Source organism: Mizuhopecten yessoensis, unplaced genomic scaffold (genome assembly GCF_002113885.1).
Source record: "Mizuhopecten yessoensis strain PY_sf001 unplaced genomic scaffold, ASM211388v2 scaffold11173, whole genome shotgun sequence".
Taxonomy (NCBI): Eukaryota; Metazoa; Mollusca; class Bivalvia; order Pectinida; family Pectinidae; genus Mizuhopecten; species Mizuhopecten yessoensis.
The window spans coordinates 2,039,309-2,065,209 of NW_018408916.1; the positions used below are offsets into that span (position 1 = coordinate 2,039,309).

General features: G+C 36.5%; 1 protein-coding gene across 2 annotated transcripts in view; it reads right to left on the reverse strand.

Moving 5' to 3' along the window:
- The window catches only part of LOC110467402 (voltage-dependent calcium channel type A subunit alpha-1-like), a 274,929-nt gene that overhangs the window by 186,044 nt on the left and 62,984 nt on the right, over nucleotides 1-25,901 (reverse strand). Inside the window, exon 1 of one of the 2 annotated variants that reach the window (XM_021524542.1) lies at nucleotides 13,380-13,511. The exons of the other annotated variant lie outside the window; for it this stretch is intronic. The gene's annotated coding sequence lies outside the window, so the exon portion shown is untranslated. Of the gene's footprint in view, nucleotides 1-13,379; nucleotides 13,512-25,901 lie in introns of those variants that run through there. 2 annotated transcript variants of the gene reach the window in all.

Below are 25,901 nucleotides of genomic sequence, written 5' to 3' on the forward strand. Positions count from 1 at the left end.
AGTTATATCTGGTCACCTCACTGCATCCCCCTGTATGTCCTAATTACTACGTATTGTATATATCTGGTTACCTCCCTTTACTGCATACTTCCCACCTCTCACAATGGAAAACTGTGGGCAATTAATCACTTGCTACCACTACCACAAATGCTGTAAGAAAGGGGAGATAATCAATAAGTAAGTAACGGTGGAAAGGATAAACTTAGCTGACACATTTAAAATAAGAAAAAATATATGTTAAAAATGGTAATTTCATGATTGAAAAACAAACAATAAAAATTACTGAGTTGGCAGCATTATTGATTTCCTTATCACGTGAGAGGATAAGCATGTCATGGAAAAGTTTATAATCTTTAGGAGCTGTTTCTTTATACAAAATAGCACATACAATTCATTGAAAGAACTGGAATTCCTTAGGGATTGATAAACCCTTACATTGTATCTATGAAAATGGTTTCAATATTCTGTACCTTTGCCACATCTTGAAAATTAAACTGAAAATGTAGTGAGAAATTCAACGTTGTTTCCCGTATTTTGTTCTAATTGTTGAACAGACACTCCTTGCCTTCCCTGACACTGGACCTGGATAGTAATCCAAAAACACTTGTATCCATTATGAAGGATACACTCAGACTGGGCTATTGAGAATAAAGACAAACTTACCTGGTTCTGATTAGTACTCACTCAGACAGGTACATGTAACTTATCTGCAGTGAAGTGTAGGTAAAAAGATTGTCAAGGTGAACATTTTTTATTCAATTTTTCTGTTTTGTTCGAGTTGGGAGGCATGCAGTGCGCAAGTTATTGCATGATTTCTCGTCACTCGAAAACCATGCAATAACCTTTACATAGCGTCTCCCTGTATCTCCATGAAGGTCCTAGTGACTACATATTGTTTGTAATGACCACTCCCTGTACCCCCTGTAGGTCCTAAAGACTGTATTAATTATATTTGGTCACCTCCCTATAACGTCTCCCTGTAGGTCATAGCGACTGTGTATCAGCTATGGTTGAGATACCGCTCAATCTTGTTTGGCAGATATACTATCTTTTGTATTTCTTCATTTCAAGAGGACTCTCGCATGTACGCAAAAGCACGGGTATATCATCATCATCATCATCATCATCATATAATATTTTACCAATAAAACTTCAAAAGACACATTTGAATTCACGTGTGTTTGAATTGGAAAAAATAACTTATATACTTTTATACTGAAATACCCGCGAAGAATTTGAAACTACAAAATAAATGTCTCCCGAAAAAATGGTGAGTCAGTGAAACATTACTTCTATAAATAATTTTATTTAATGTGGGTTTAGGTAAACTGTACTGGCTTTTGTAGGTGCTAGCCACAAATGTTTAAAAAGACCGAGTGTTTTTGAAACCATTTACATTGAGGTTAATTAATAATGAACCATTCGCTTATCCATTTTGAACCATGTCCATTATTTTGGTTTCGAAATTGACAGAAATCTATGGGACCTACCGCAATCACAAATACCACTCAATGATGAGCACTAATTCGATGAAGGACCACAGGAAAGCTTTCGAATATTAAGTAAAAGGATATTTCAATCCTAAAAAGCCGAGAAATTGAAATTGCTCTGCGCACGATTCCTGTCCTTGAAGGTTCTTTATTCAATTACAAATGTCGACAAGACGTATTTGTAATACAGCATTCGTCTCTAGGTAAAAGCCGCCGACTGTGTTTGGGAGGGCCACAGCTGGTTCTGTACAGCGCTACGTATATACTGTAGCGAGTACGATTACACGACAAGTAATGAAAGTGGGATTGTGGGGAGGTATTCGGCATTTCGTTGCCCAAACATGGCATCATGCTAGATCTTAGATGTCAATCGTGCAAGGACATGGCCTTTACTAACTGTTTTTCTAGAATATCGCAAACGAAGGGCAAGGAATACTGCTAGTAACGGTCGGGACAGATTCATTGGGTTTAAAGACTATAATAACAAACCGAAACGAACCTTGCATGCCATGACCACTGTCTCAGAAAAGGCTTGTCTGTAAAGGGTACTGCAGCATCGCAAAAGTTAAAGGCCACACGAAGGCTGTGTTCACAGATGACGGAGCCACTTTGAAGCCACTCGAAGGCCACTTTGAAGCCACTAGAAGACCACTTTGGAGAGTCATTTCTCTTACATGACACATCTTGGATACAAACGTTGGTCTCAGATACAGTCCGAGTTTTCACGACAACACTTAGAAACAATTTCGTAGATTCAGACGAGGAATATTGTTGCCGTAGACAGGTTTTTTTTCATGTAAAATCATAACCACCAACGACCGTTGACACAGACAATGACCGGTTTGCGCAATGTCCGTTATTTTAGATAAACGTACATTACAGTATATTGTTTGTGTCTGAATCTGTATGATTTACAACATCGTGTCAATCAGAAAACAGCTGTAATAACAGTCGGATATATACAATTAACAGTCCATAACGATTCGAGAAAGGAATATATCTTCGAGAGCACACTGCCTGTTATCGTAAGAATCGACTTATGTAAGCTCCTGCAGAACCGGAGATTTTCTTATTGAAACCAAACTTGGTCTGCAGTCCCCATTACAAACATCATTTGAGACATCTACTTTTTCTTTCCCTCCTGTATATGATTTCGTTTCGGAGAACCCGCGTTCGTATGACCTCTGGGCCCATTGTTCAAAAGGTGGTTAGCTTAATCTGTGATTATCCCAAATCTTAATTTTTGTGTGTCTTTAAAACACAATCATTGAATTAGTTAGAACTTTTCAGATATCAAATAATTAGTAAAGAGAGTTTACATGCATAATTGTGAGATTTTACCTTGTATATTGGCGAACTTATTGAATGTTGAAAAATGTCGTTTAACCGTGATTAAGCTACATGTAGCCCTTTAAACAGCTGGGCCCTGATCGATTTGCGAGGACGTGAAACCGCAAACAACAAAACAAATAAACAATAAACAACAACAATAAACAATAAACAACAATACCAATGTATAGCTGTATGTTATTGTATAGCTACGACATTGCAATTTCTGTCCCAGAACTTATAATGAAAGAAATATGTAAAAGGTAGATATAATCTCCAACCACGTAATGATCATAACGTGAATTAAACAAAATCTATATTAAATCAATATTTAATATTCTTCTCCGCCTGGATTCGCCTGCATAGAATATAACATATATATATATATATAATATCAAGAACCCTAACTTAATAATATTAAGAAGCCCTAAAAGGCAGAAAGGCCTAGAGGTAGATCTTACATGTACAAATTTATTTTTTTATTCTGTATTATTAAGAATATATTTTAATTCGTCTTTTTATGAAGATGTCATTTGGGAATGTTCCTGATCTTTGCCAAACATGCAGAGTGATTTTCTTTATGAAGACTGGCAACCTAATCATCAACTCAATATCTAGGTGTAGCGTGAACATCCTCGGATACAATCGTGAAAGAGGCACGCCACAGAATGTGTTGATATCGATCGCTATATAGATTGGCAGTATGGCCGACTCCATTGACCTTATCCCTCCCAACAAGCGTCCTATGGAATCCGATTACTCTCGAGGACAGTGGTCAAGTACATGTTAATGCAATGCAAACACTCAACAGAACTTGATTGAATACCCTCTACCACCATGATGGTGTTTTCAATTTGCGGTGTCACTTTGTCTAGTTGAAGCATACAGGACTCCAACCCGACATATGTGTATGGACATATTTGTGTCGAGCAGTTCGTCCAATTTAGTACGAATATATCTACTTCATATCAACATCGACAGCATCCGACAACAACGAGGTTGGGGTCAGTATTTGGTACAGTGACGATATCCTGAACTATGGGATGTTAATCCATTTTTGTGAGATCTGAAGCTGTGTCACGATAGAAGTACACAAATACAATTATACCAGCGTAAAAATATAAATTAGTATCACATGCAGTCAGTATGGTCGATGATTTATTATATTTATCTTTTTTTACGAATTAATCTTTTCACCTCATTTACAACGTGAAAATACAAAATGAAGTCGTTCTGGTGATAATTATGGTATTTTCGCTTGGCATTATAAAAAAATGGGCAAAACGAAATAACAAAACCTTGTTCACCGACATTGATCACATGTGCAATCATGGCGCTTCAATCATCGAAGGGCGTAACTCTGGCAGACTAGTTCGTGACGTCATATTGGGTCAGTAGTACTGACCGGATACGGGATTTACGACGTCAACATTCTTTACATGCATCAAACAGTTCAAAACATCAACAGGATATAAACATAAACACGGTTTGTTCAAGACGCTTTCTTCCAAACCACTTCAGCATTTTAATGTTCACAATGAATCAACATAGCAGAATTTGTCTGCTTCGTCTTTAATACGGTCAGGGGGATTGTCAAAACTAACGAAATACAAAAGAAAAGTTTTTGAATTATAGAACGTTCGGATAAGTGATGTTCTACTGTACATGTACATACTTATCTAAATATTATAAAAAAAAACTAAAAAAAACATACACCTGGATAAATATGGTATTTTTAGGTCTCACGTTTGTATTTCAGACAATAAAGTGTTCTGGTACAGTTCAATAGTTGGGTACGTTTAATTACATGTTTATACAATACATTTGTTAACCTCCGGACATTTACTTCTTCGATTTAAATGGGGAACTCAAATTATAGAAATATAAAACACTGTAAGTTTGAAACCGTTCTCATGGCCAAGCATGACAGAATTCAGTGCGCTCATGTATGTAGCTTGCTGAAAGCATATCAAAACGTGAAAAAAAATACGACCAAGATGCCGAAAGCGGTATTCCACATCGAGTCTCTCCAAATTCTCTGAAAATCACTGTCTAAATATGTCTTAATAGTTGAACAGTTTATCACTAAACCAAGAATTTAGGCCTGACTGCATTTCTAGTGAGCTGAGAATGTTCTTTCTTCTCGAAAATAACGAGATTGCTATTGCAAAAATGTTGATGCATTTTCTTATTTCACCATGAAATTGCGACGCTTAATATACATGTATCTTTAAACTGTCGTCTTAAACCTGAAGGAATATGAGCTAAAATTTGAAACCACAACAAATCCTGTCCTTCAAACTCAATAAACGTTTATGAGCGCTTGTCAACTGAATTTTCTTAAAATTTGGTAAATTGCTATTCAAATATAGATCCCTATATTCAGTTTGTAACGTTTCCATTTAATCCACCAATCCAGCCACCTTTGTCCTAAGCATAACTGTCTAGATTGAGAGAGAGAGAGCTGGACATCCGCTGGGGCATTTTTGATAGAAAAATATATTAGACACTAAACAAACGAATTGAGGGGGTGGGTAGGAGTTGGGGGTAATTGGGAAACCAAAGTATTGGTGGAAGGATGAACGAGAAAGGGTAGTTATTAGTGGCTAAGTAGTGGGACAACCGGACATTGAGGCATACGGATTAGTGCGTGGTGGCTGGTAAGATGGACAACCCGGACACAGTTGTGGTTGGCTATCGGGAGACAACCGAATTTGAGGTGGTTGAATAAGGTGACAACCGGATTAAGGGTGCCTGGTTTAATTAGTTGAAGTAGGAAACCGGTTTAGCACTGGCCGGAAAAGGGGGCATTTCTTAGGAATAAGTCCCTTTAAAGTACGTGATCGATGAGAACGCGGAAGACCATTTGGCCCACGAATGGCATTGCCGTGAACACCGTCTGCCTTTGTCGCCTGGTAACTGAACTCTGATGTACATGTACGTTTCAGGTGTTAATTGATTGCTATTAAACAACATGAGTTGACGACTCTGAAGTTTAAATGAAATAATGATGTATATTTCTCACACGGAACGCTGATCTAATGAGAGTCGTGCTGTTTTGCTGGTTGTACAATTCCATCGTTTTTTTTTATTTCACAATTATCTAAAAGTTCACCAGTATTGATGACTATGTAAATGGAATGTGAAATGTCTGCATCTTTACAATTGACAAGTGCGTGCATTGTTGTCAGCAAATGAAAACAAAAGTCGAATCTTTTTGATCACATATTCTGTAACCACTATTGACTGTCATAATTTCTTTTAAGACCATTTCTTATATCGGCCTTTTTGAAGCCCCGCAGTGCTTGTTTTACTTGTAATTTTAGTCCTGTTTATTTTGCCAATATTTTTCAATGCATGCGCCATTTCGTAAACATTTTCAATTCAAATCAATTACTTAATAATAAAACATCCATATAATGCCACTCGTTTTGACTTGCCACCTTGCTTAACGCCAACGTATTTCAAGTTTTTTTTCTTACATTGTAACTGATTTTCATGTCTCTCAAAGATTGCCGTCAAACCCATTTTATTACACCATGATCATGTTGCACAAACGGTGAAGGTTTACTTTCATAGCTTATATTGTAATTTTGAAAACATTATAGAGCACGCTTCTTAACATCAGTTACATTGCAATACTACTAATTGCTGATACAAATTAAAATCCAACGGAATCACGTGACAAAATCTAATTTGGAAATTGAAAAAGCATGCAATACTCAGCTGAGCGACAGACAAGGCGTTTTGAAAAGAAAGAAAAAACTCTGACAAGCTCCACGCTCAAAAAAAGCCATAATTGGAGTCGAACGACCGTGCATTACAAATCGATCAAATACAAAGGCATTTCTGCATTTAAGAAAAGAGAGAATTGTAAAATTGTGCTATTGTTGTAGTTGCCCGAATCGTGGTCACTTTCATTGTCACACCAAGATGTTTTCGTGGTTTAACATCATTTCAACAGCTTTTAAATATCTTTATGAAGACGGGTTTCTAGGGAGAATAAGAATTACAGTGCAAGAACGTCCAATTCAGCCACCTGTTGCACTATGCTAGTTACTACGCAAATATTGATGACGTTCCACACAAAGGTGAGGTGGAGGCGACATGTGTGACACGATCGATACGTACTACACGTGCCTGTTACATGCAGGTACGGGAACAAAGAAAGAAGCGCGTACACTCAAAAATAAAGATGTAGAAAAGAATCACGATTCTCATCGTCATATATTGAAAAAAATACATTTCACGATGAGCCATTTTGATTTGCATGCGTCATAATTACTACACTCTGGAAGTTATTGATAGGGTATCGCTTCTAATTATGTAAATGTGACGAGAGATCAGGAAAATGTCTGACTTGGCATTTATCACGTGATAATGACAACCAATTGTCTGTCATGTGTAATTAAAAAGGATTCATTGTTTTCATTTTATAACGAGGCTCCAGGTGGGGTGCTTTGGAGCCGTGTACATCAAATATAGTTCTTAAATTTAATCTCAAGGCTTCATTTTAACAAATTGAAACCTGTCAGTGATTTTCCTAATTAATATAACTTAATATTGGTTTAAAGAGTGGAAATTTATTCTAAAACAAAAAATTATTATTGAAGAAACCTCATAAAAGTTAGGAGCCATTCTCGGATTATCTTGTGAGATATCCCAGTGGAGCAATGCTATCGGAAACGAAACTCTTCTGTGAAGAAGATGCCATCCGCAGCGCCGCCTGGTGACGAGGGCCAATATCAGTCTTTAGACAGGTGACGTAAAATTCATGGACCAACACTAGCTCTAAGTGATGATGTTTCAAATGCTTGATTGACACGTGCTTCAGAGACAAATAACTAACATAATATCACTTTCACTTTTCATTTGTCAGTTGCGGTATTAATAGGACACACTGGGTATAAAACCTCTACGTTCTAATACACGTGTTATAACACAACAAATCCCTGCGATATGTTTCACCATAATACACCCATGACGGTTAATTTTCCTCTGTCATCGGCATTTGAACTCGAGACCGCGCAAAATAACTTACTTTTGATTCGTCAATGGATATTTTGAACAAATGTTTTGTTATGATTGTAAAAAGGTTATGTATCACAACCCAATCCGAAGAAAATGTTCAGAATTTAAGGACGTGCCTCCACGTGTGTACATGAACTGTGTGCATACATGTTGAGGCGGCATGTTGGTTTTTGATAACGACTAGATCATTTTATACTGACAACGGATTGGTTGTTGCGATTTCCCAAAACACTGAACGCTACGCTGGGAATAATACTTACCATTTTTTTTAAAAGGCTTTGGTAAGTCACGGCCTGGGGATAGAACCCATTGCCTACCCTACCTGTGCGGAATCGTCAAGCAGGGCGCTAGGATTTAAAACGTTGCTATGAAGTAGAGTGAGAAAGAAATTCAAATATTGCAATCGAAATAGCAACTGTTTTCGTCGCTCTTGTGTCCGCACGTAGAGGGCAAAAAAAGCACATGTCAAATCGTGCAGGAGCATCCCACATTAGTTGCCTCTGACAGCATGCAGTGGGTAAGAGCAGGTTCATATTTATTTCTCAGTCTCCGAACTGCCGGGTCGTTTAGCAAATGTAGTCGTTGACTTTTAGTTTACTACAGACCAATGCCAGCTCCTTACTCTACATACCATTGTCAAGTTTTGAAATTCAAGAGTTCTGCTCTCGAAGCACATTAGATGTATATCGATTACTGAACCCTTGGAAGATGACCAATATCAATCATAAAGGATGTACAGGTGAACACGAGTCATCATTTTACAGGGTGGATTGAATTAGAAACGCAAATTCTATAAACCGGTTACATGGACGCTTTGCATACATGTATTACAAACGCTTGTGTAAAACGTAAGTCAGTGAATATTTAACGGAGGAATTAGGTGGAGAAAATACAAAGAGGCGGAGGAAAAACGTTATACCGCGGGAAAAACTGGAAAGTGGTTGTTCTGAGAAGAGAAGAGAAAATGAAATAGCGTCGCCTTGGAAGTGATGAGCGCAAACATGATGAAAAGAAGGGGAGAAGACTTACCAAAATCTTGAGAAGAATGAGATTGGTAAAGAACATTAATCAAGATCAGGACGTAAATCAGACAGGAAGAAATCTATTTTTCATGAGTGATTTATATCAGTTTATGCATCAATAATATTAACTTTAAACGGCTTAAATAGAGGACAGTGTAATAAGGTTTCACAAACTGTAAACCCCTTTGAGAAAATCATACATATCAGCACTGAAAAGCGCAGATAAATAGCTAATAAAATATATTTAATGGGTCCAGGGTCCGGCCAACCGACGGACGTATAAAGATGTAGTAGCGAAACGCACAACACTAATACAGGTGTGGTAAATGCCGGTAACTTTACACCTAACGATCTTTGTCGCTTCCGGTAGCTGTGGTAACTACCTTCGATAATGAGGTAATTACCTTGATAGTATCGATAACCAAGAACCAAATAGATATAATGTGCAAACAAAGCCGGCTGTATTATCATGTTTGACCGTGTCACGTGACCTATTTATCATATAGCTGGTATATGGCTAACAGGTGTGTCACATCAAGATTTGTCATGTGACTTTAGCGCTTGCGAGGTCGTTAAATAATTAAAAACAAAACCAGAACTGTTGCGACCGCAAATTGTAGCTTTTCGTTAATTAAGTATGTTACTTTCGTTTTAATTTCGGTTCGAGCCATAGCAAACCTGGTGACTGGCACTTTTCATTTTCATGCGGATGGCAAGGTAAAACATAAAACGCGACCGCAAGTGGCCAATGACGCACGCCGGGCGTTTTATAGGAGGTTTATTAGATAAACAGTATGTTTTGAAGGCTAAATCATCACAAACTTGGACAAGAACACAGACAGAGTTAATAATCGTGTAAGAAGGTTTGTGTAAGGGTCGATGTCTTGATAAGGTGAACATGCTCTGCGGTCTCGTAGTCAAAGTTAGCTCAAATAACCTGTCTGTAGATACTGAGATACGGCTGCCACGAACTGACATATATGAAGAATGTGACGAGCCGACAAAAACACATCTGTGGCATTGATTGTGAGAATTAGAGTACATACTTGGGATCTAGGGGAGGATGGCAATAGCTTGTGAGTACTTGGAGACTGGTTTTGGGAAGAGCTTTAGTTTGCTAGGGTGAAGGGTAAGATTTTAAGTACTTGGTGACTTTGGTAAGAAGTTTCAGTATTTTAAGTACGTTTTGACAGGGTTAGGGTTGGGTGTCAGTATTTTAAGTACGTTTTGACTGGGTAAGGGTTGGGTGTCAGTATTTTAAGTACGTTTTGAGATGGTTAAGGTATGATGTTAGTATTTAAAGTACGTTTAGACTGGGTTACGGTTGGGTGTTAGTATTTTAAGTACGTTTTGACTGGGTTAAGGTTGGGTGTCAGTATTTTAAGTATTTTGGGACTTGGTAGGGTTGGGTTTGATAACTTTTGCATACTTAGGGACTGAGGTAGAAAAGCATGCAACTCCAATCGTTTATTAACAACAGACGAATTACACTATTTCGAACTCGGTTATCCTGAATTTCCCGTTTATTTCGAATGTCCTGTTTTAATGGAATGCCTCATTTATTTGTCAATGACGTTTGCCGTCCCAAATGCAGTTGCAATGTTTTTTTAACTCGAATAAATGTAGGTCAAATACCTCGTTTATCTTGACGACTTTCCATTATTCCGCCGATGTCGACATTTGGGTGTTTTTGTCACTAAGACGACGACTCGTATAAAATGTCGAGTATTAGGTCGACCACCAATCTGAAATACCGTCTGTTCACATGCTTCCCACATATAAATTCAATCCAATGAGAACAGGGAAGTTTCAATTTCAATCCGAAATTGGAAGTTGTTTTCAATTTTTGATGCTGTTAGCTTTGCACGCACAATCAGGTCATGTTACATTTACTTCAGTCAGGTCTACATATGTACATTATTGTAGATTACCAAGTTTACAAGGTAAAATTCGTGTATATGTCAAACACGTGATTACGATTGTAAAATGTTATGTGTACACATGTATTAAAAACACGTGCATTCGAATTGCAGAACGCTTTGTTAACGCAGACATAACACATACAACGAATGTAACACACCATGTTTACGAAATGTACATTTTTGTGTACAATGTGTGCATAGAAACGTACAACGTATTTCATTCACATATTCCGTCTTTGCGTATTGCAGAGTTATCTTCTCTTGGGAGCAGGTATTGATTGTTACGTCACTTGTTTGAGAGGGTAACGTCATCAATTTTTGAGAAAACGACGTGATTTTCTCGCACACACCAATGACGTAACAATCAATACCTGCTCCCAAGAGAAGATAACTCTGCAATACGCAAAGGCGGAATACATGTAAACACATGAGTACGAACTTACAACTGCATGTGTACACACGTATGTAAAATGTCATTTGTTCACGTGCAAAATGCGTGCATTCTACTACATGTAGATAACGCCTATTACACACATGTAAATCACGTGCATTTGTCTGTAGAACGCAATGATCACAAATATAAACCAAGCGAGTACGAACTTAAATTGTAAAACACATGTATACGAATGTACAACGCTTTGTTAACACATGCATTCCGTCTTTTCGTATTACAGAGTTATCTGCTCTTGTGAGCAGGTATTGATTGTTACGTCATTTGTTTGTGAGAGTAACGTCATAATTTTATGAGAAAACGACGTCATTTTCTCACACAAACTAATGACGTAACGATCAATACCTGCTCACAAGAGCAGATAACTCTGCAATACGAAAAGACGGAATAACACGTGTAGAGGAATGAAGTACGCCACGAATCGCAGAACGCCTTATAAATGAAAAAATCATAGGTATATATGTAAAACATGTGCATACGAATGTATCATTTTGCACATGTATAGCAAAGCACGTGCAATATGAATGTAGCACTATATATTTCCACTCGTAAATAACATGACGTCATGTGTGTAAATTAAATACACGTGAAGGAACGTGTACTGTGAGCTAGCTACTTTTACTTTGCCCTGTTGTTTTGAATTGTAAGTTACATGAATGGAAGCATCTATGTGTAATACCAGCTCAGACAGTTGCGTACAGTCTCTTACTCTCTCTATATATATACTGTCTTTACGTCTGTATTACCTATCCGTATTAGCTATCCATGAGTGCACGTGGTTTGCAGAATTATAGTTTATGAGTTGTAACAGAAAAAACATAGCACACGTGTTGTGGTTGGTAGTCGACCTTGGTGTGAATTCACATCTGGTGCAACCAATTAAAACGCGGATATGTGGATCACTTTTAAAAACCACCATCATAGCTGCGCAACTGTTCTCTCACAGCGTTTCATTTTCCAAATGGGGTTTTTTTCTCACAAATGTCCCCCACCCCCTCCCCAGGACAACGGTGTAACAGCAGGATGTTAACATGAAATAAAGTGGACCTAATCCTTAGTCGTACAACTAAATTTAAAAAAGTGACGTTATTTTTTTTTTAATTTGAAATAAATAATCTAAAAATATATATAAATATTAATAATGGATCATGATCAATATATAGCATGTTTCCCATTATTTCATATTTGTCATGTACATGTATAATATTGCCATGTCAAAGTCAGACGTATATATACCTCACATTATGAAATAGATCGATAATATTCAGTTTATCTTAACATGTATCAAATGACTGATAATGGAGAAATGAGTACTCCTGTTAGTCCACTCAGCATGCTATATATAGTACGTGTTACGGGTAACTGATTCCCCCTGTAGGGATGGGAGCAAGACGGTCCTGTAACTACGTACCGGCGAGACCGTTGTTTACATCAATGATAATCATACGATTGTCGTAAACATTTAATTATTAATTTTCTTATTATTGTACGATATGCAGATATGAGCAAAGGTGTGGCATGCCACGCGTGCTTCAAATTAAATGAAATATGCCATACATGTAATTTAGATCAACACCAGAGTGAAGGGTAATGATAATACAACGTAGATGGAGCGCAATTAAAGATATATTATTGTCATATTTAGGATAATTTATGAATATGTCATAAATGCAGTGTCCAGACTTGATCACTATTTTATATAATTTATCGTAAATCATATATTTTTAGTATGTACGCTATTATCATCTGATACATTTAGTGTTATTCCAATTATCACATAAAGATGTATTCGCCATATTTTATTCATCAAAACTATTATCTGGGGCACACCGTAAAAATCGACCTTAAATTCATACCTCTTTTTATTACCTTGTTTGCCAACACAGCTGTCACACAAATAAAAATGCAAATGTTTACTCCATGGCGCCGCAAGTTTCAATCATAGAAGTATATATGGCCAATGAAGAAAATAAAATCATTTTAATCAAACCGCAGATGGTATTGCGGATAAATATATAAGTTTAGTCCATATAGTGTCATATATAGTTAAAACTCCTGATGCTGTTGTAAATTAAACTGACTTCCGAACGATTGGAATACAGGTACACTCGTTTGACACTTCATGTATACTTACCATTCGTTCGGAATCAATAGGCGTTTCATTCGGTATCCCTCTGCTTATATCATTTACGAATCGCACAAAACATATCGCTGAACACAAAATACTCCAAGTTGACTTAAAATAGCATCCATGTAATTCCCATATTGAAAAAGTCCATTCATTTGCATGAGGTAAACAAAGAAATATGTGTTCACCCAGTGCGGGTACCGAACTGCTTCTGGGGGTCCTAGGTGACAGTCCCGCGCAGAAATCGACAACAGGAATTGATTTTTAGGATATACACAGGTAAACACGATATCATAGGCTAACTTCAGCGCAATTCAACTTCCGAATTCACAACTGGCTCGGATCGCACAACAATACATATATCACGTCATTTGAAATATATATTAATATATTTATATGTATTTTTTATATTGGTTTTCAGACAAAAACATGAAATATGTATGCATTAGTCCTCCTCATTTTTCGTAATAAATATTTCATATCCAATAGTACACCTACAAATTGCAATATTTTAAAATTTAAACATATGATGGATAGTTTCACTCATTCAAGAGATAGTTACAAATAACCATCTCTAAGGAATCTCAAATAAGGCGCGCACGTGTAAAGCCGACGTGAAGGCATGACGAATGATGGCAAATGTACCTAGTTATTGAAACGAACACACAAATCGGTAACAAGATCAATTCCATTTACAACAGAATAGTTATTTTCTCAATTTGAATGAAATTCCACAGTTTTTTGTTTTTGTTTTTCCGAACAATAATAAATTTATTCTTACACACCGAAGAATATTTAAAATTGAACAATTTGTTTAAAGTCGCGGGGAGTCATCAAATATCCTTTCTCCTCAAACGAATAGCTGAAAAACATTATATATTGAGAACTAAAAATGAATTCAAAACAACCTATGGCTGATTAGATCTTCTGAAATCCTGACAGCCTGATACAGGTCCCTGACGATGATTAATGATCTATACCAGACCGGTAAATCCCATCGTGAAATGATGAGTGCACCTGCGCACAACCGACTGCTGCTGCTGAGCGCTGTAGCAGAAGTAGCTAGGGCGATAGGTTTTGTTGGGGACAGACCTAGGGCTCAATGGAGGTGTACAATATGGATAAACTGGGGAAGCAACCTACCGTGAAAGGAAAACGTGTGTGTTTGTGTGCTTGTGGCATGTGGGCTTATGCAGTTACTTAGTTAAGTGTGAGATTAATATCGTATTTCCATAACAAGCATTTCATTGTTTTCGGGTTTGGTAATTTTGCAGGTTTCTCAGTAACGATTACATTTTGTAATAAATTGTGTGGTTATTTTTTTATTGAAATTGAATTTGCATTTTTTTTAGATTGTTTGAGTACGAGTAGTGCAACTCTATTACTCATTCTGGCCGTACTATTAAATTTCCGCAAAGAAATATTTCCAGATAAATTATGTATATATAGCACACTAAACGAAGAGTTTATTATACATATATAGCTTGTATATTACTACAGTATATTCCTAATTGCTGAATTTCTTCGTCACTTATCGATTGATTGTTTCATGAGAAACATATCCCCTCCCTTATTGATATAATGAACCATTTTTTTGTCTGAGCATTTTAATAAAACATTGACGACATCTTATTATTGGTACTATGTATCATCTTTTTTATGATTTATTTCTTCATCGCAAAAGGGGCTGCTGCTTTTCTGAAGGGACTGCTCGAAACGGAAGTATGGCTGTTGTCTCAGAAGGAGCTGTTTTGGTCATGAAGCAAATGATACTGTCGTGAAATGAAGCGATGTTCATACCGATAATAGACTGGCTTAGCAGGAGCAAGGGTGCCAATATTTTATATTACCCTGTAGGATCCTATTATCTTCGTTCAAAGGTTATATAAATGGCTATTATTACGCACGTCAAGTATGTGATGTGCATTGTGGATATCCGTTTCATGTTTGAGGAAGTCAATGCCCCCATCCACCAAACTAATAACTTTTTGAGGCGACTAACGTGTAACACTTCAAAATCGGTTGGTCTTTTGGGGTCTGTTATAGAGAAAACAAGGACGAGACCATTGAACATAAGCTGCTGTCACTATTGCAACTCGTGGGACTTTTGTATTATATTTCCATTCAGTTAGCTACCGTTAATTTCTGGTCGTTTCTCCCTTGGCGCACATAGTTAGTCTGTCGTCAGTATAATACGACCGGATGTAGTGCCATGCTATCGTACCCAGGTATGATATTTCAGTGAAGTGACGCTTTAAAACGGCACGCTTGAATTGACCAATCATATTTGGATTTTGACACCATAGTGATATTACCTTATATATTGCGAAGACCAAATACAAAAATTAAATTATTATTATTTTTTTACTCTAATTCAGAATAATTACGATTGTTCCGTCAATATTTAAAACATACATGTATCAAAAAATACAAAATTCTATGAAGATTATGTTTTATATATTGTTTTGCACCTTGCTGTTGCAGTCATTCAATACCGCTACTGAAAGTAGACACGCTCGCGCGTTTTTGAAAGTGATGGTTGAGGATTGTCTTTTCTGTTTACATGTCACCATGACGGTATACTCAAGTAGTTTGTCTCGTTTTACACGTGTCCCTCCACAGACGGACAAAACGATATTGTCCGTTATGGGTGTGGAACTGTACCATTGGCCGCCTGATTTGATGTTGACTATTTATCATTAAGGGCATATGATGCCTTATACATTTAACGAATAATTTGTTCGAGTTATCTCCCTTATCATTTCAAAAGTTGCGCGAAATAATAAATCTATTCTATTTTCAATACACTTACGATATGACGTCTTGCTGTTGCTAGACCTTTCGGTATTTTGACTCTTAACGCTCGTCTTATTTGTGCACCTATAAATACACCGTTAGTTGAATTGGCATTAGTGTAAATTTATCTTATAATGTACTTTAATTAACTTAAAATATGATCCCGTCATGTCCTATATAAATGATATTGCACACGCCACAAGAGGAATAATTCATGTTTTTTCCTCAGAGGAACCAGAAAGCAGATGAAACCTTTACATTTGTAAATGTCAGAACCTATACGTACAGGCGAATGATGTCGATTTAACGACGTTTAGCGTTCTACGGGAATCGTCGTCTAAATATGTCAAAAGTCCTCCAATTCGTTCCCATTGTATAGGTCAAACGGTGGCGCAACGTTTTATACATCTTCACAAAGCATTAATACAAGGCATAATTTCAGGATATCATCAGACTGAATAGGCTCGTTTCCGGGAAATCGAAGCGACAAATAGCATGCCACAGACACACCCGTTTGACATGTACGGGATTTCGTTTCAGACTTTACACATTCCAATTTCAAATCAGCTGAAATACTCACATGTAACTTGAATTGAGGTCACGTATTCTGCAAGATTTTAAAAACAGTTCTAAAGAAATACAGCTAGATAAATCTTGGTTGTCTGAAACGAGCTGTGTTAATCTTCATTTGCTGCGGGTAAAATTGAAATATATGTGATACTAGCAAAATTATTATACAAATGTACATGTATCTGAAAAACATGCATTTCGTAGAAATTAAGGATCCCCGTACCACTGCCAAAAACTGTAACTAAGCGTTGGAGACTCGCTTTTCTGACATGACTATAACTTTGGTAAATCATTCTTGAAAAGAAGACCATACCTTACGGGACTTTTATGAGAAATAATAAAGACGAAATAAACAAAGTATAATCACCAACAGTGTTCTGAGTGTAAACAAATCAGCGGGGCTACACAGGGATTCGAACCCTAGACTTAAAGTTATCATATAATATACACATAATCCTTGGGGGGGTTTTTTAGGGGGGGGGGGGGGTATTTTTTTGTCATCCGATTCCATACTAACTACATGTATACCAGTATTAGCGCGATGCGGTACCCTTCGTGTTCGGACCAAACGAAAAAAGTATTGAAACCTTTATGTTTATATATACTTGTATTTGGAACGCAGGACTTCCCTGGCCTTTAATTACATGTTGATGGAAGAAAGTAATTTTACGATTTATCGTTGATGTCATTTTCTTTCCCGATATATTATGATAACAAAATATTACAAAGAGACCAAAAGTCCGCCTTTAAATATTTTGAAAGTTATATATATATGATAATGTAGTGTGAGGAGTGTAAATATGTCTATTATATCAATGTGTTTATAGTACTTTATGGTATGATGCGTGTACTATTAGTATTCTCTTATGTGTGTGTGTGTGTGTGTGTGTGTATGTCCATGTGCATGTGTGTGTCACTATGTAAGGTTGTGACCATGAGTGGGAATGCATGTTCTTTCTTTCAATAGTGTTGAATCGTACGTGTATTGTTCGTTATTTCTGTATCTCTTCATTTTTAGAGGAAATAAAGGAAATAATAATAATAAAATAGAATTGGTGCTGATTCTAATAACAACAATCCCCGATGAGCGACAGTTATTTCCCAACAATACAAATCCCGTCAAATCTCGTTATTTGTTTGTTGGAAAGGTCAGAAGACCGCTGATATCTGTATGGTAACTTCATGTCGAACGTCTAATCTAAATATATTAAATCAATAACAATAACAATATAACAATAACCTTGGACATAAAATTCGGGAATAGGAAACGGTCGTTATAATAGCGACAAAACAGGATTATTGGTAATAAATTAAATATTACGGAGACAAAGTCTCAAAGAAATCATCTGCACACGCACTTGTTCACTGAATCTGACGTCATTCATCCAAAGTTATAACTTTTTTATGTCAAGGGCTCCATAATTGCTATTTTTTTAACTTTTGGATAAATTTGCAAGATGATACATTAGATAAAATGGTGTTGAAAAAACACCGCAGTGTCAAGAGAGAAAGACAATCGAAGAAAAAGTCGGCAGATAAAAAAGAAGATAGTAAACAAAACGACACCAAAACGGATGAAAGACATCTGAAATCAACAAGAAAAAGTGAAAGGAAACATGGACGATTCAACCGTGTTCATTACTTGTACGAATCTGATATCTTGTTAAGCGGGACGTATTTTTCTACTTTGTTTATCCTCGCAGCATCTATTGTTATTCAAAGACGAGTGTCTATCGCCAAAAAGGATGAGTGGAAAGAGAACTTTGAAAAGTCAGAGATCTCAGGTACTGTACATGTAATGGGGACAGCAGCCCTTATTCTGCAGAACGGCCCCACATTTGTCGATGACGGCAACACAAAACCAACGTGATTGCTACATGTTAGCTCATATTATGGCAAATGGTAATTTATGACAACATTAACACCCAAAAAACAAAACGTTACAGCCCGGTTGTGAAGCGGACGTAAAACCTATCGATCAATTTTCTCTTTCACGTTCCCGGTCCAATTTGCCCACAATTTCCCTTTTCCCATCTGTCTTTTTGTCACATTTCCGGCCCCACTTTCCCACAGTTTCCCATTTTCCCATTTTCTTCTGTCACATTTCCGATCACATATTTCCACAGTTTTGCCTTTCCCATCTGCCGTCTGTTACATTTTTGGTTCCATTTCCCCACACTTTCCCGTGTTCCACTCTGTCTTCTTTCTGAATTCCGGTTTTATTTCCCCACTGTTTCCAATTTCCAATCAGTCTTCCGTCACTTTTTCAGTCCTATCTGTGAACTTTTCATCAGTTCAAGTGTCAAGTTAAATTTAAGCCAATTTATTACAGATATTGTTTATTATAGCGCTATTGTCACAGATTGGAATCAAGTCAGGATGTAGCGTGTCGTTATTTCGAGATTAATGTCAAAGATTTCGTCATCAGCCGGGTACCAGGCATATTGGATTTCAAATTAGTTGACCACATTATTTACATAGGATTGCTGTGCCTATCTGTCGCTCGTTGATCTGACGTGCGTACTGATCATGATATTTATTAATGGAAACAGTATCAGGTGTTGAAATTATCGATCGGTGGTTGTACGCGTCAAATAAAAAAAATCCTGATTATTTCCCTTCTCGAAACTCTCTGGCACGACCGTTCGTCATTATCACGAATTACAATACATGTATATGATTATGATATTTATTTTAATGTAAATCTTCATAAATTTGCGCGAAAATATGGCATGTGGAATATTCATCACATTCTTATTACTGATAAGCAGAATATTCTGCTAATATATTCTTCTTCACAATTTATTGAAAAATGTATGTCTCACGAAAAGTGTGTATGTACATTTAATATATGGTATAGTAAACTGTAAATCACTTTTAATGATATTTTACTTGCGTTCCTCAAACGACTAATTCGTCAAAATATGTTTGATGTACAGCTATACAACTCTGAATAACTCTTTCAAATTTACACTAAAATGCCTGTCCCTTGAAAATCAAGTGTTTTGCAGTAAAATGGTTGAAATAGTCCATTATTACACTGTAAGTGGACTGCTGGATTTAATCAAGAGCAAATACTTCCTTACGGTGAAAATAGAACAATGTAGAATATATTTTATGAAGTTTATATCGGAATTATTTGATTATCAATTAGACATTTAAAATTCAAAAGATGAGGTTTACCTCATAGTTTTGTCATAAACGAAATATAAATCTAGGCTAGTCCGGTGATACAGACACGTTTGTTAAGTGAAAAAACTCATATTGAAAACTCAGAAAATTTCAAAACAAGTGGAGAGTTATCCCCTTTTGCATACTCGTTTATATAACCGGACAAACCTTTTATATAACCGGACAAACCTTTTATATAAACGGACAAACATTTTTTATAAACGGACAAACCTTTTATATAACCAGACAAACCTTTTATATTACCGGACAAACCTTTTATATTACCGCACAAACCTTATATATTACCGGATGAAATTAGATTGTGCTGTCATATTTCTAGACTAGAATCGTCATACAATAAAATAGCAACCGAATTATGAACAAATAAAAATTCCACTAGATTTTAGTTTGCAGTTTGGCTATATATAGGTTTGTAATATGACAACATTACTACACGATTGTAAGTCGGGTGACATGGGGTCATATCAGCTGTCTAGGTTTCATATTTCCCGTTCAAAGGTTTTTTTTCAACTGATGTCACAGCACCATGACTCATAGACTTGCATAAGCCCCACATATATATTATAATTATGTATAGGCCTCTGTGAGATAGATAAATAAGCATAATAGGAACAGTGGCAATTTATCTAGTCATGCTATCCTAACATGCGCATGTGCATGCGCGTTTGCGACGTCCCCGCATACTATAGCTGCTATTGTCATAAAGGGCGTGTCCTGTACCATCAAATAGCATAGATCAGTATATGGAAGTTTAAAAGACACCGTAATATCAGCGGTGCGAGAAAAGTTGTAAACCAAACACAGGAACTAAAAGAAAAAGTTGACGATACTTTCAGTAATACACACGTTCCAGATGGCAGTTATTGCTGTAGTAGCTGTACTCCAGGGACTGAACAGCACCAGATCAAATAGACCACCCCAGGTAACGTTACAGTGCATCGGCACAACCGAGGTCTCGCCGTAAGGAAATACATGTGGGGGAAAAAAGGCGACAGAACACAAAGTTTGTTATACTGTATCAACACTGCCTATTATTGTTATGTACATGTATACGTGTATATATATATATTGGATCATTTTACCTGATTTGGTCTTAGTACGAAAAAATAATTTTGATTTATTTAGCATGAGTTTAATATATCTTTGAGGCATGGATCATTTAATTCAATCTTGTTAATACTTAATAACTTCTTTTAGGGACAAATCTGCATTTTTATGCCGAATTGTCCTCAGCTGTCTCACAAACCAACTCATGACACGCCATGACGTTTACCTGTTAAAAGACATATATGTTTGTAAACAGTAAACCCTCGTTATATTTCCAGAGGAATTTCGGCATAATAAAGAGGTTTGGCGATAAATGGAGGGACAAGTATAAGGGAATACTTAAGAAAAAGGGGAAAAGGGACCTGAAATATGTTGCCGTAAGCGATGTGGCAAATGAAAAACGAGAGACATGAAATTGATACGGAGAGTTTAGATCAATAATTGATTGAACACCACATATGTTGTTATGCATTACTATTTTTTTTAAATCCTCAACCTATGAAAATAATAAAACATTATGCGTTTTTATGAAACATTGTACATAATATGCGGGCCTTTACGCATCAGCGCTCGGCTATATGATCCGGATATAAGGTCCGGTTTTGGCTTTGACATGTACTACTGCACTTGTATTACGCAATAATACATGGTGGAACAGGATGGACATTAGTATTGTAAATCAATTATGTCATTAATATCGGTAATAAATCTAGCCAATGCTGTCAATTCATGTTGTGTTACTAAATTGTATACGTTCAATGCAGAGCAGGTACTTTTGTCAGACAAGCCAGGTAATTAATTGTAATGACCGTACGTTTCGCTAGCTTCTATTTATCCCTGTGTCATAACAGTATTGGATATAATAGAGTCAGCAACTCCTGTTCAAAAATAATGAGATATACGATCTGCTCCATTGTTAAAAGAGCGTTAAATGATATGTCAACATATTTAAAACACCAGATAGGGTATTTCGACACGAAATATGGATAGAGGATTAAATATTTAAGTATGTACGGTGATGAAACGGTAAACAGTGTACTAGTGCTACCTGTGAGAGGCCTTAGTGAAGTACCGCTAAACTTATTGAAGAACATTCGCATCTGTTGAATTTTTATTTTGAAAACAATGTTTAATGTAAAACTACGGTGGCTTGTTTGTGTCGTGTCTTTGTTTTTGTGTTTTTGCTCCTGAAACGCGAAGGTTAAAGGCATCAATTCCTGTTATTTCGTACCGAAAAAAAAAGCGGGAATATGTGCAACAACATAATTCTCGTTGTTTTGTCTTTTCGCCCCGAAATGAGATTTAACAAATCTTAATTACGGTTTGTTACATGTATATCTCATCTTTTCGGGTCGAAAAGACTAAATAAGGAAAAAACGAGAATTCTTCCCTAAAAAGGACGAAAAGTATAGGTCGCTAATTTTTGTGGATCATTTGTGCCTTCAATCAGACACCGCATAATTAAGACGACCAATATTGAACAGAAGTTAATAACTTCAAACGGATATAATTTCATATTCCTACAAGATGGCATTGATTACAAATTAACAAAATAAGTAAATGAACCTGTTTCATATTCGTTAGAAAAAGAAAAAAAAGCTTTTGTTGTACATGTATATGCTAAGAACCACTATAGCACACTTTTAAAAGCACAAAGGGTATGCGGTTGTAAATAAACTCTGTATATGATTTATTTTTCAGTGAAACCCGTTGGTGGTTCATAACTTCAAAAAATATTTTTAGATTGTTCCCTTTCTGCCTCTCGTCTTCTTAGTCGAGTAATACTCTAATTAATCTGTTCCCACATGTGACTGATGTCTTACAAGGAACAGCTCAATGCTGTATCCTTGAATCTGTACCACAGGTGTGGGAGACAAAAGAAATCACTCCATGACGACCGACTAATTCTAAATGAGGAATTAATGTAAGCTCTAAGCTTGTTTTCCAATCCCTGTGTTATTATATGTATGTAATTAACATGTTTGAATATTGAATAAATACTGTTTAAATACATTTGTTACTGACTAGTACATGTGTACGTTGAAAAACAAAAACAGAAAAACATGCATACATTAACATATAAGGCTATATAAATAATGAATTTCCATCAATAAAATTCTGTCGCGATGCGGAAGATATCTAAACATTTAAAAACACGGAAATAAAGAAACAAAGTTAGCATTCTCAAGTCGGTGATGGAATTTGTTAAATAGCGCAATGCGTGTCCCCGCCATTGAAGACTATTACTGATACATGTATGTGGTGTATATAGTCCCGATGAGGTCCACACAGAAAGAAAACAAGGACATAACGACACGATACGACCGTATTTATATAAGCTGTTCGTACTTCGAAAAGTATTAGCCGTATTTAAAATAGATATCTGACTTCTTATATCTGACTTTTTACTCTAGAGCGTGTGTTAAGAGTCTTCCTTAGGCGGGAGTTACCACTGAGAGATATTTGAACGTAAAGATAAACGTTTAAATCTGTACAGTTTCATAGGCTTATCACTGGTACAGCATCGTGTAAAAGTTACACTTATTGTGAAGAGATCTGTACTGTGTCCTCCTTCAAGACGCTACTTGCACCAACAGAACAGTTTGTCCTTTTCATACACCATAATAACATTGTCATATTTTGAAAAATGTGATGTAGTTTTCTTTGACGAAAAAAGGAAACGTTGCTATAATTGCCGTAGACTAGTAGGTACAAAGCCCAAAGCATTCAAAAGTGAAAGGCATGATCTCATCAAAGATTTGGCGTCGCGTCCCTATTTCAAACTGTTCTTTTTCGGTGATGTCTTTTAAGAAAACTTAAGCGTTGTCAGCATAATGTGACGCCTTTCTGTGTCCAAAGTTGATTTAACTTCAAGGATGGTGGCAAATTTAAAACGGAGATATCAGGAATGGACAACATCGTCATAATGACATGCTGTGGGGATTACCTTAAACCGAAAACAAACAACAAACAGCTACCACCAAAACAAAAGGGAAGACAGCATAAAACAGAAGCAACACCATGAGTTCTGGAAAGTTAAACATCTCCTGCACCACATGCTTATGCACCCTTTATGAAACCAAGGAAACCAAGTAGGTCACTGAAGATCTAAGACTCTGCAAAAACATTATTTGATCTTCAGTGGTGATCCAAGACTCTGCAAAAATATGTTTGATCATAAGTAGTCAGGGGAATTCAATCAAAGGAAAAAATCATGAAAATGACCCTAGAAATGTCAGAGTAGATTGAAAGATTTCCGGTAGGATACCATGACTATGTACATGTAAAGAACGCATCTACCAAGAAAAGTATGGTGCTCGCAGCAGGCTCTATAGCAGTATACTAGATGCGACATTCGAATTGTTAGTAATGAGGAAAGGAATGTGGAATTTCAACAATATATATATCTGTAAGATGGATACATTTTATGTCACATCCTCGAAATCCAATGGGTCACGCTCACTTACCTCTCTGCAGATCAAGAAAATGAGTGTAACCCCCGGAATTTCGAATATGTTCCTAGATTTTTCATACTTATTGTTACTTTTTTTAATTCCACTACTGATTTAAATGGGCATATAAATTTACGATATCGGAACTGTACAGAGTGAATAAGGTGAATAAGCAATGTTCCTTATGCATGTAAATGACAGATCAAGGTAAAAACAAATTCGAGATTTAGAAAAAGAAAAAAGGGGAGAAAATGTTGTGGTTTTTTTAATTGCTTTTGATGTTCTCATCAAGTTTCGTCTCGATCGAGAGCTTTTTAACTTTCACTGTCAGCTTTAAATACATTTCTTTCCAAGATTGATCACCTAACATTTTTTTTTATCATAAGAAATACCGCAGATTAAGGACATTCGGTACATTTTATGTAAAGATGATGTAGAGTTATATACAATAATGTACCTTTTCGTAACGAGATTGAATTTCTGTTCTATTAAGTTCGTCGAACGGAAAGTTATTTTATTCAAAACCGGTAACTTATTCCAAAAAATACACGTAGCTCCTTAATGTAGGGTGACAGGAACATCTGTTCTGCTTCCAATAGGAATACCATACTTATTATAAAAAAAACCATAAATGCTTTCCTTTTCACGTGATAATTTGAGGCTTTAAAGGAAAGGCACATCCGGATGCATCCCGACAGAAAGGTTAGAATTACCATTACAGCGGAGTATTAATACACCCTTAATGAATCCGAACCACTGGGATTCTTTTTCATCTCGGATTGGTTAGGCTATAAAAAGCTCTACAGCAACGTTTTCTACTTCCGTTGACTCGATATCTATACACCATTGATTAGCATTCGGAAAGAACAAATGATCGACTACATGTAAAAGGACAAATTTTCATGGAGCCTAGCAGGATTCATTCGACAGTGGATAGTGTACGAACGGCCTGGTTTAAGGTCTTTGTACTCAATGACGGGACAACATTTATTATTTATCGATGCTAGATATAATCTGAATACATTGTTTAAACCAATTCGCGAAATAACTGATTAAACAAGCATACTGAGTATTGCTGAAGCAATACATGTCCCCTACCGGCCCCCGCAATCTATTAAGATGCAACAGTGACCTCAACCTAGATCCGAGGACCTTGAAACTTGAACTTGTCCAATATATTGATTTTTTTTACAATAATGTGAAGTTTGACTAAAATCCATGAAAGAATGAGGCACTAGAGTGCTGACAAAGATTTTCTAAAATAGTAATAGTGACCTTGTCTTGCCCCGATTACCTTGAAATTGTCCAAGATATTTAAATTCTTTACAATAATGTGAAGTTTGATTAAAAACTAGGAAAGAATGAAGGCGCAAGAGTGCTGACAAACTTCTTCGGACAGACAGCGAGGAAAACTTTAGGTATTCTTGTTTTCTTCTCCCTCCCTGCCACCCCCACCCAGTTTCACCGGTAA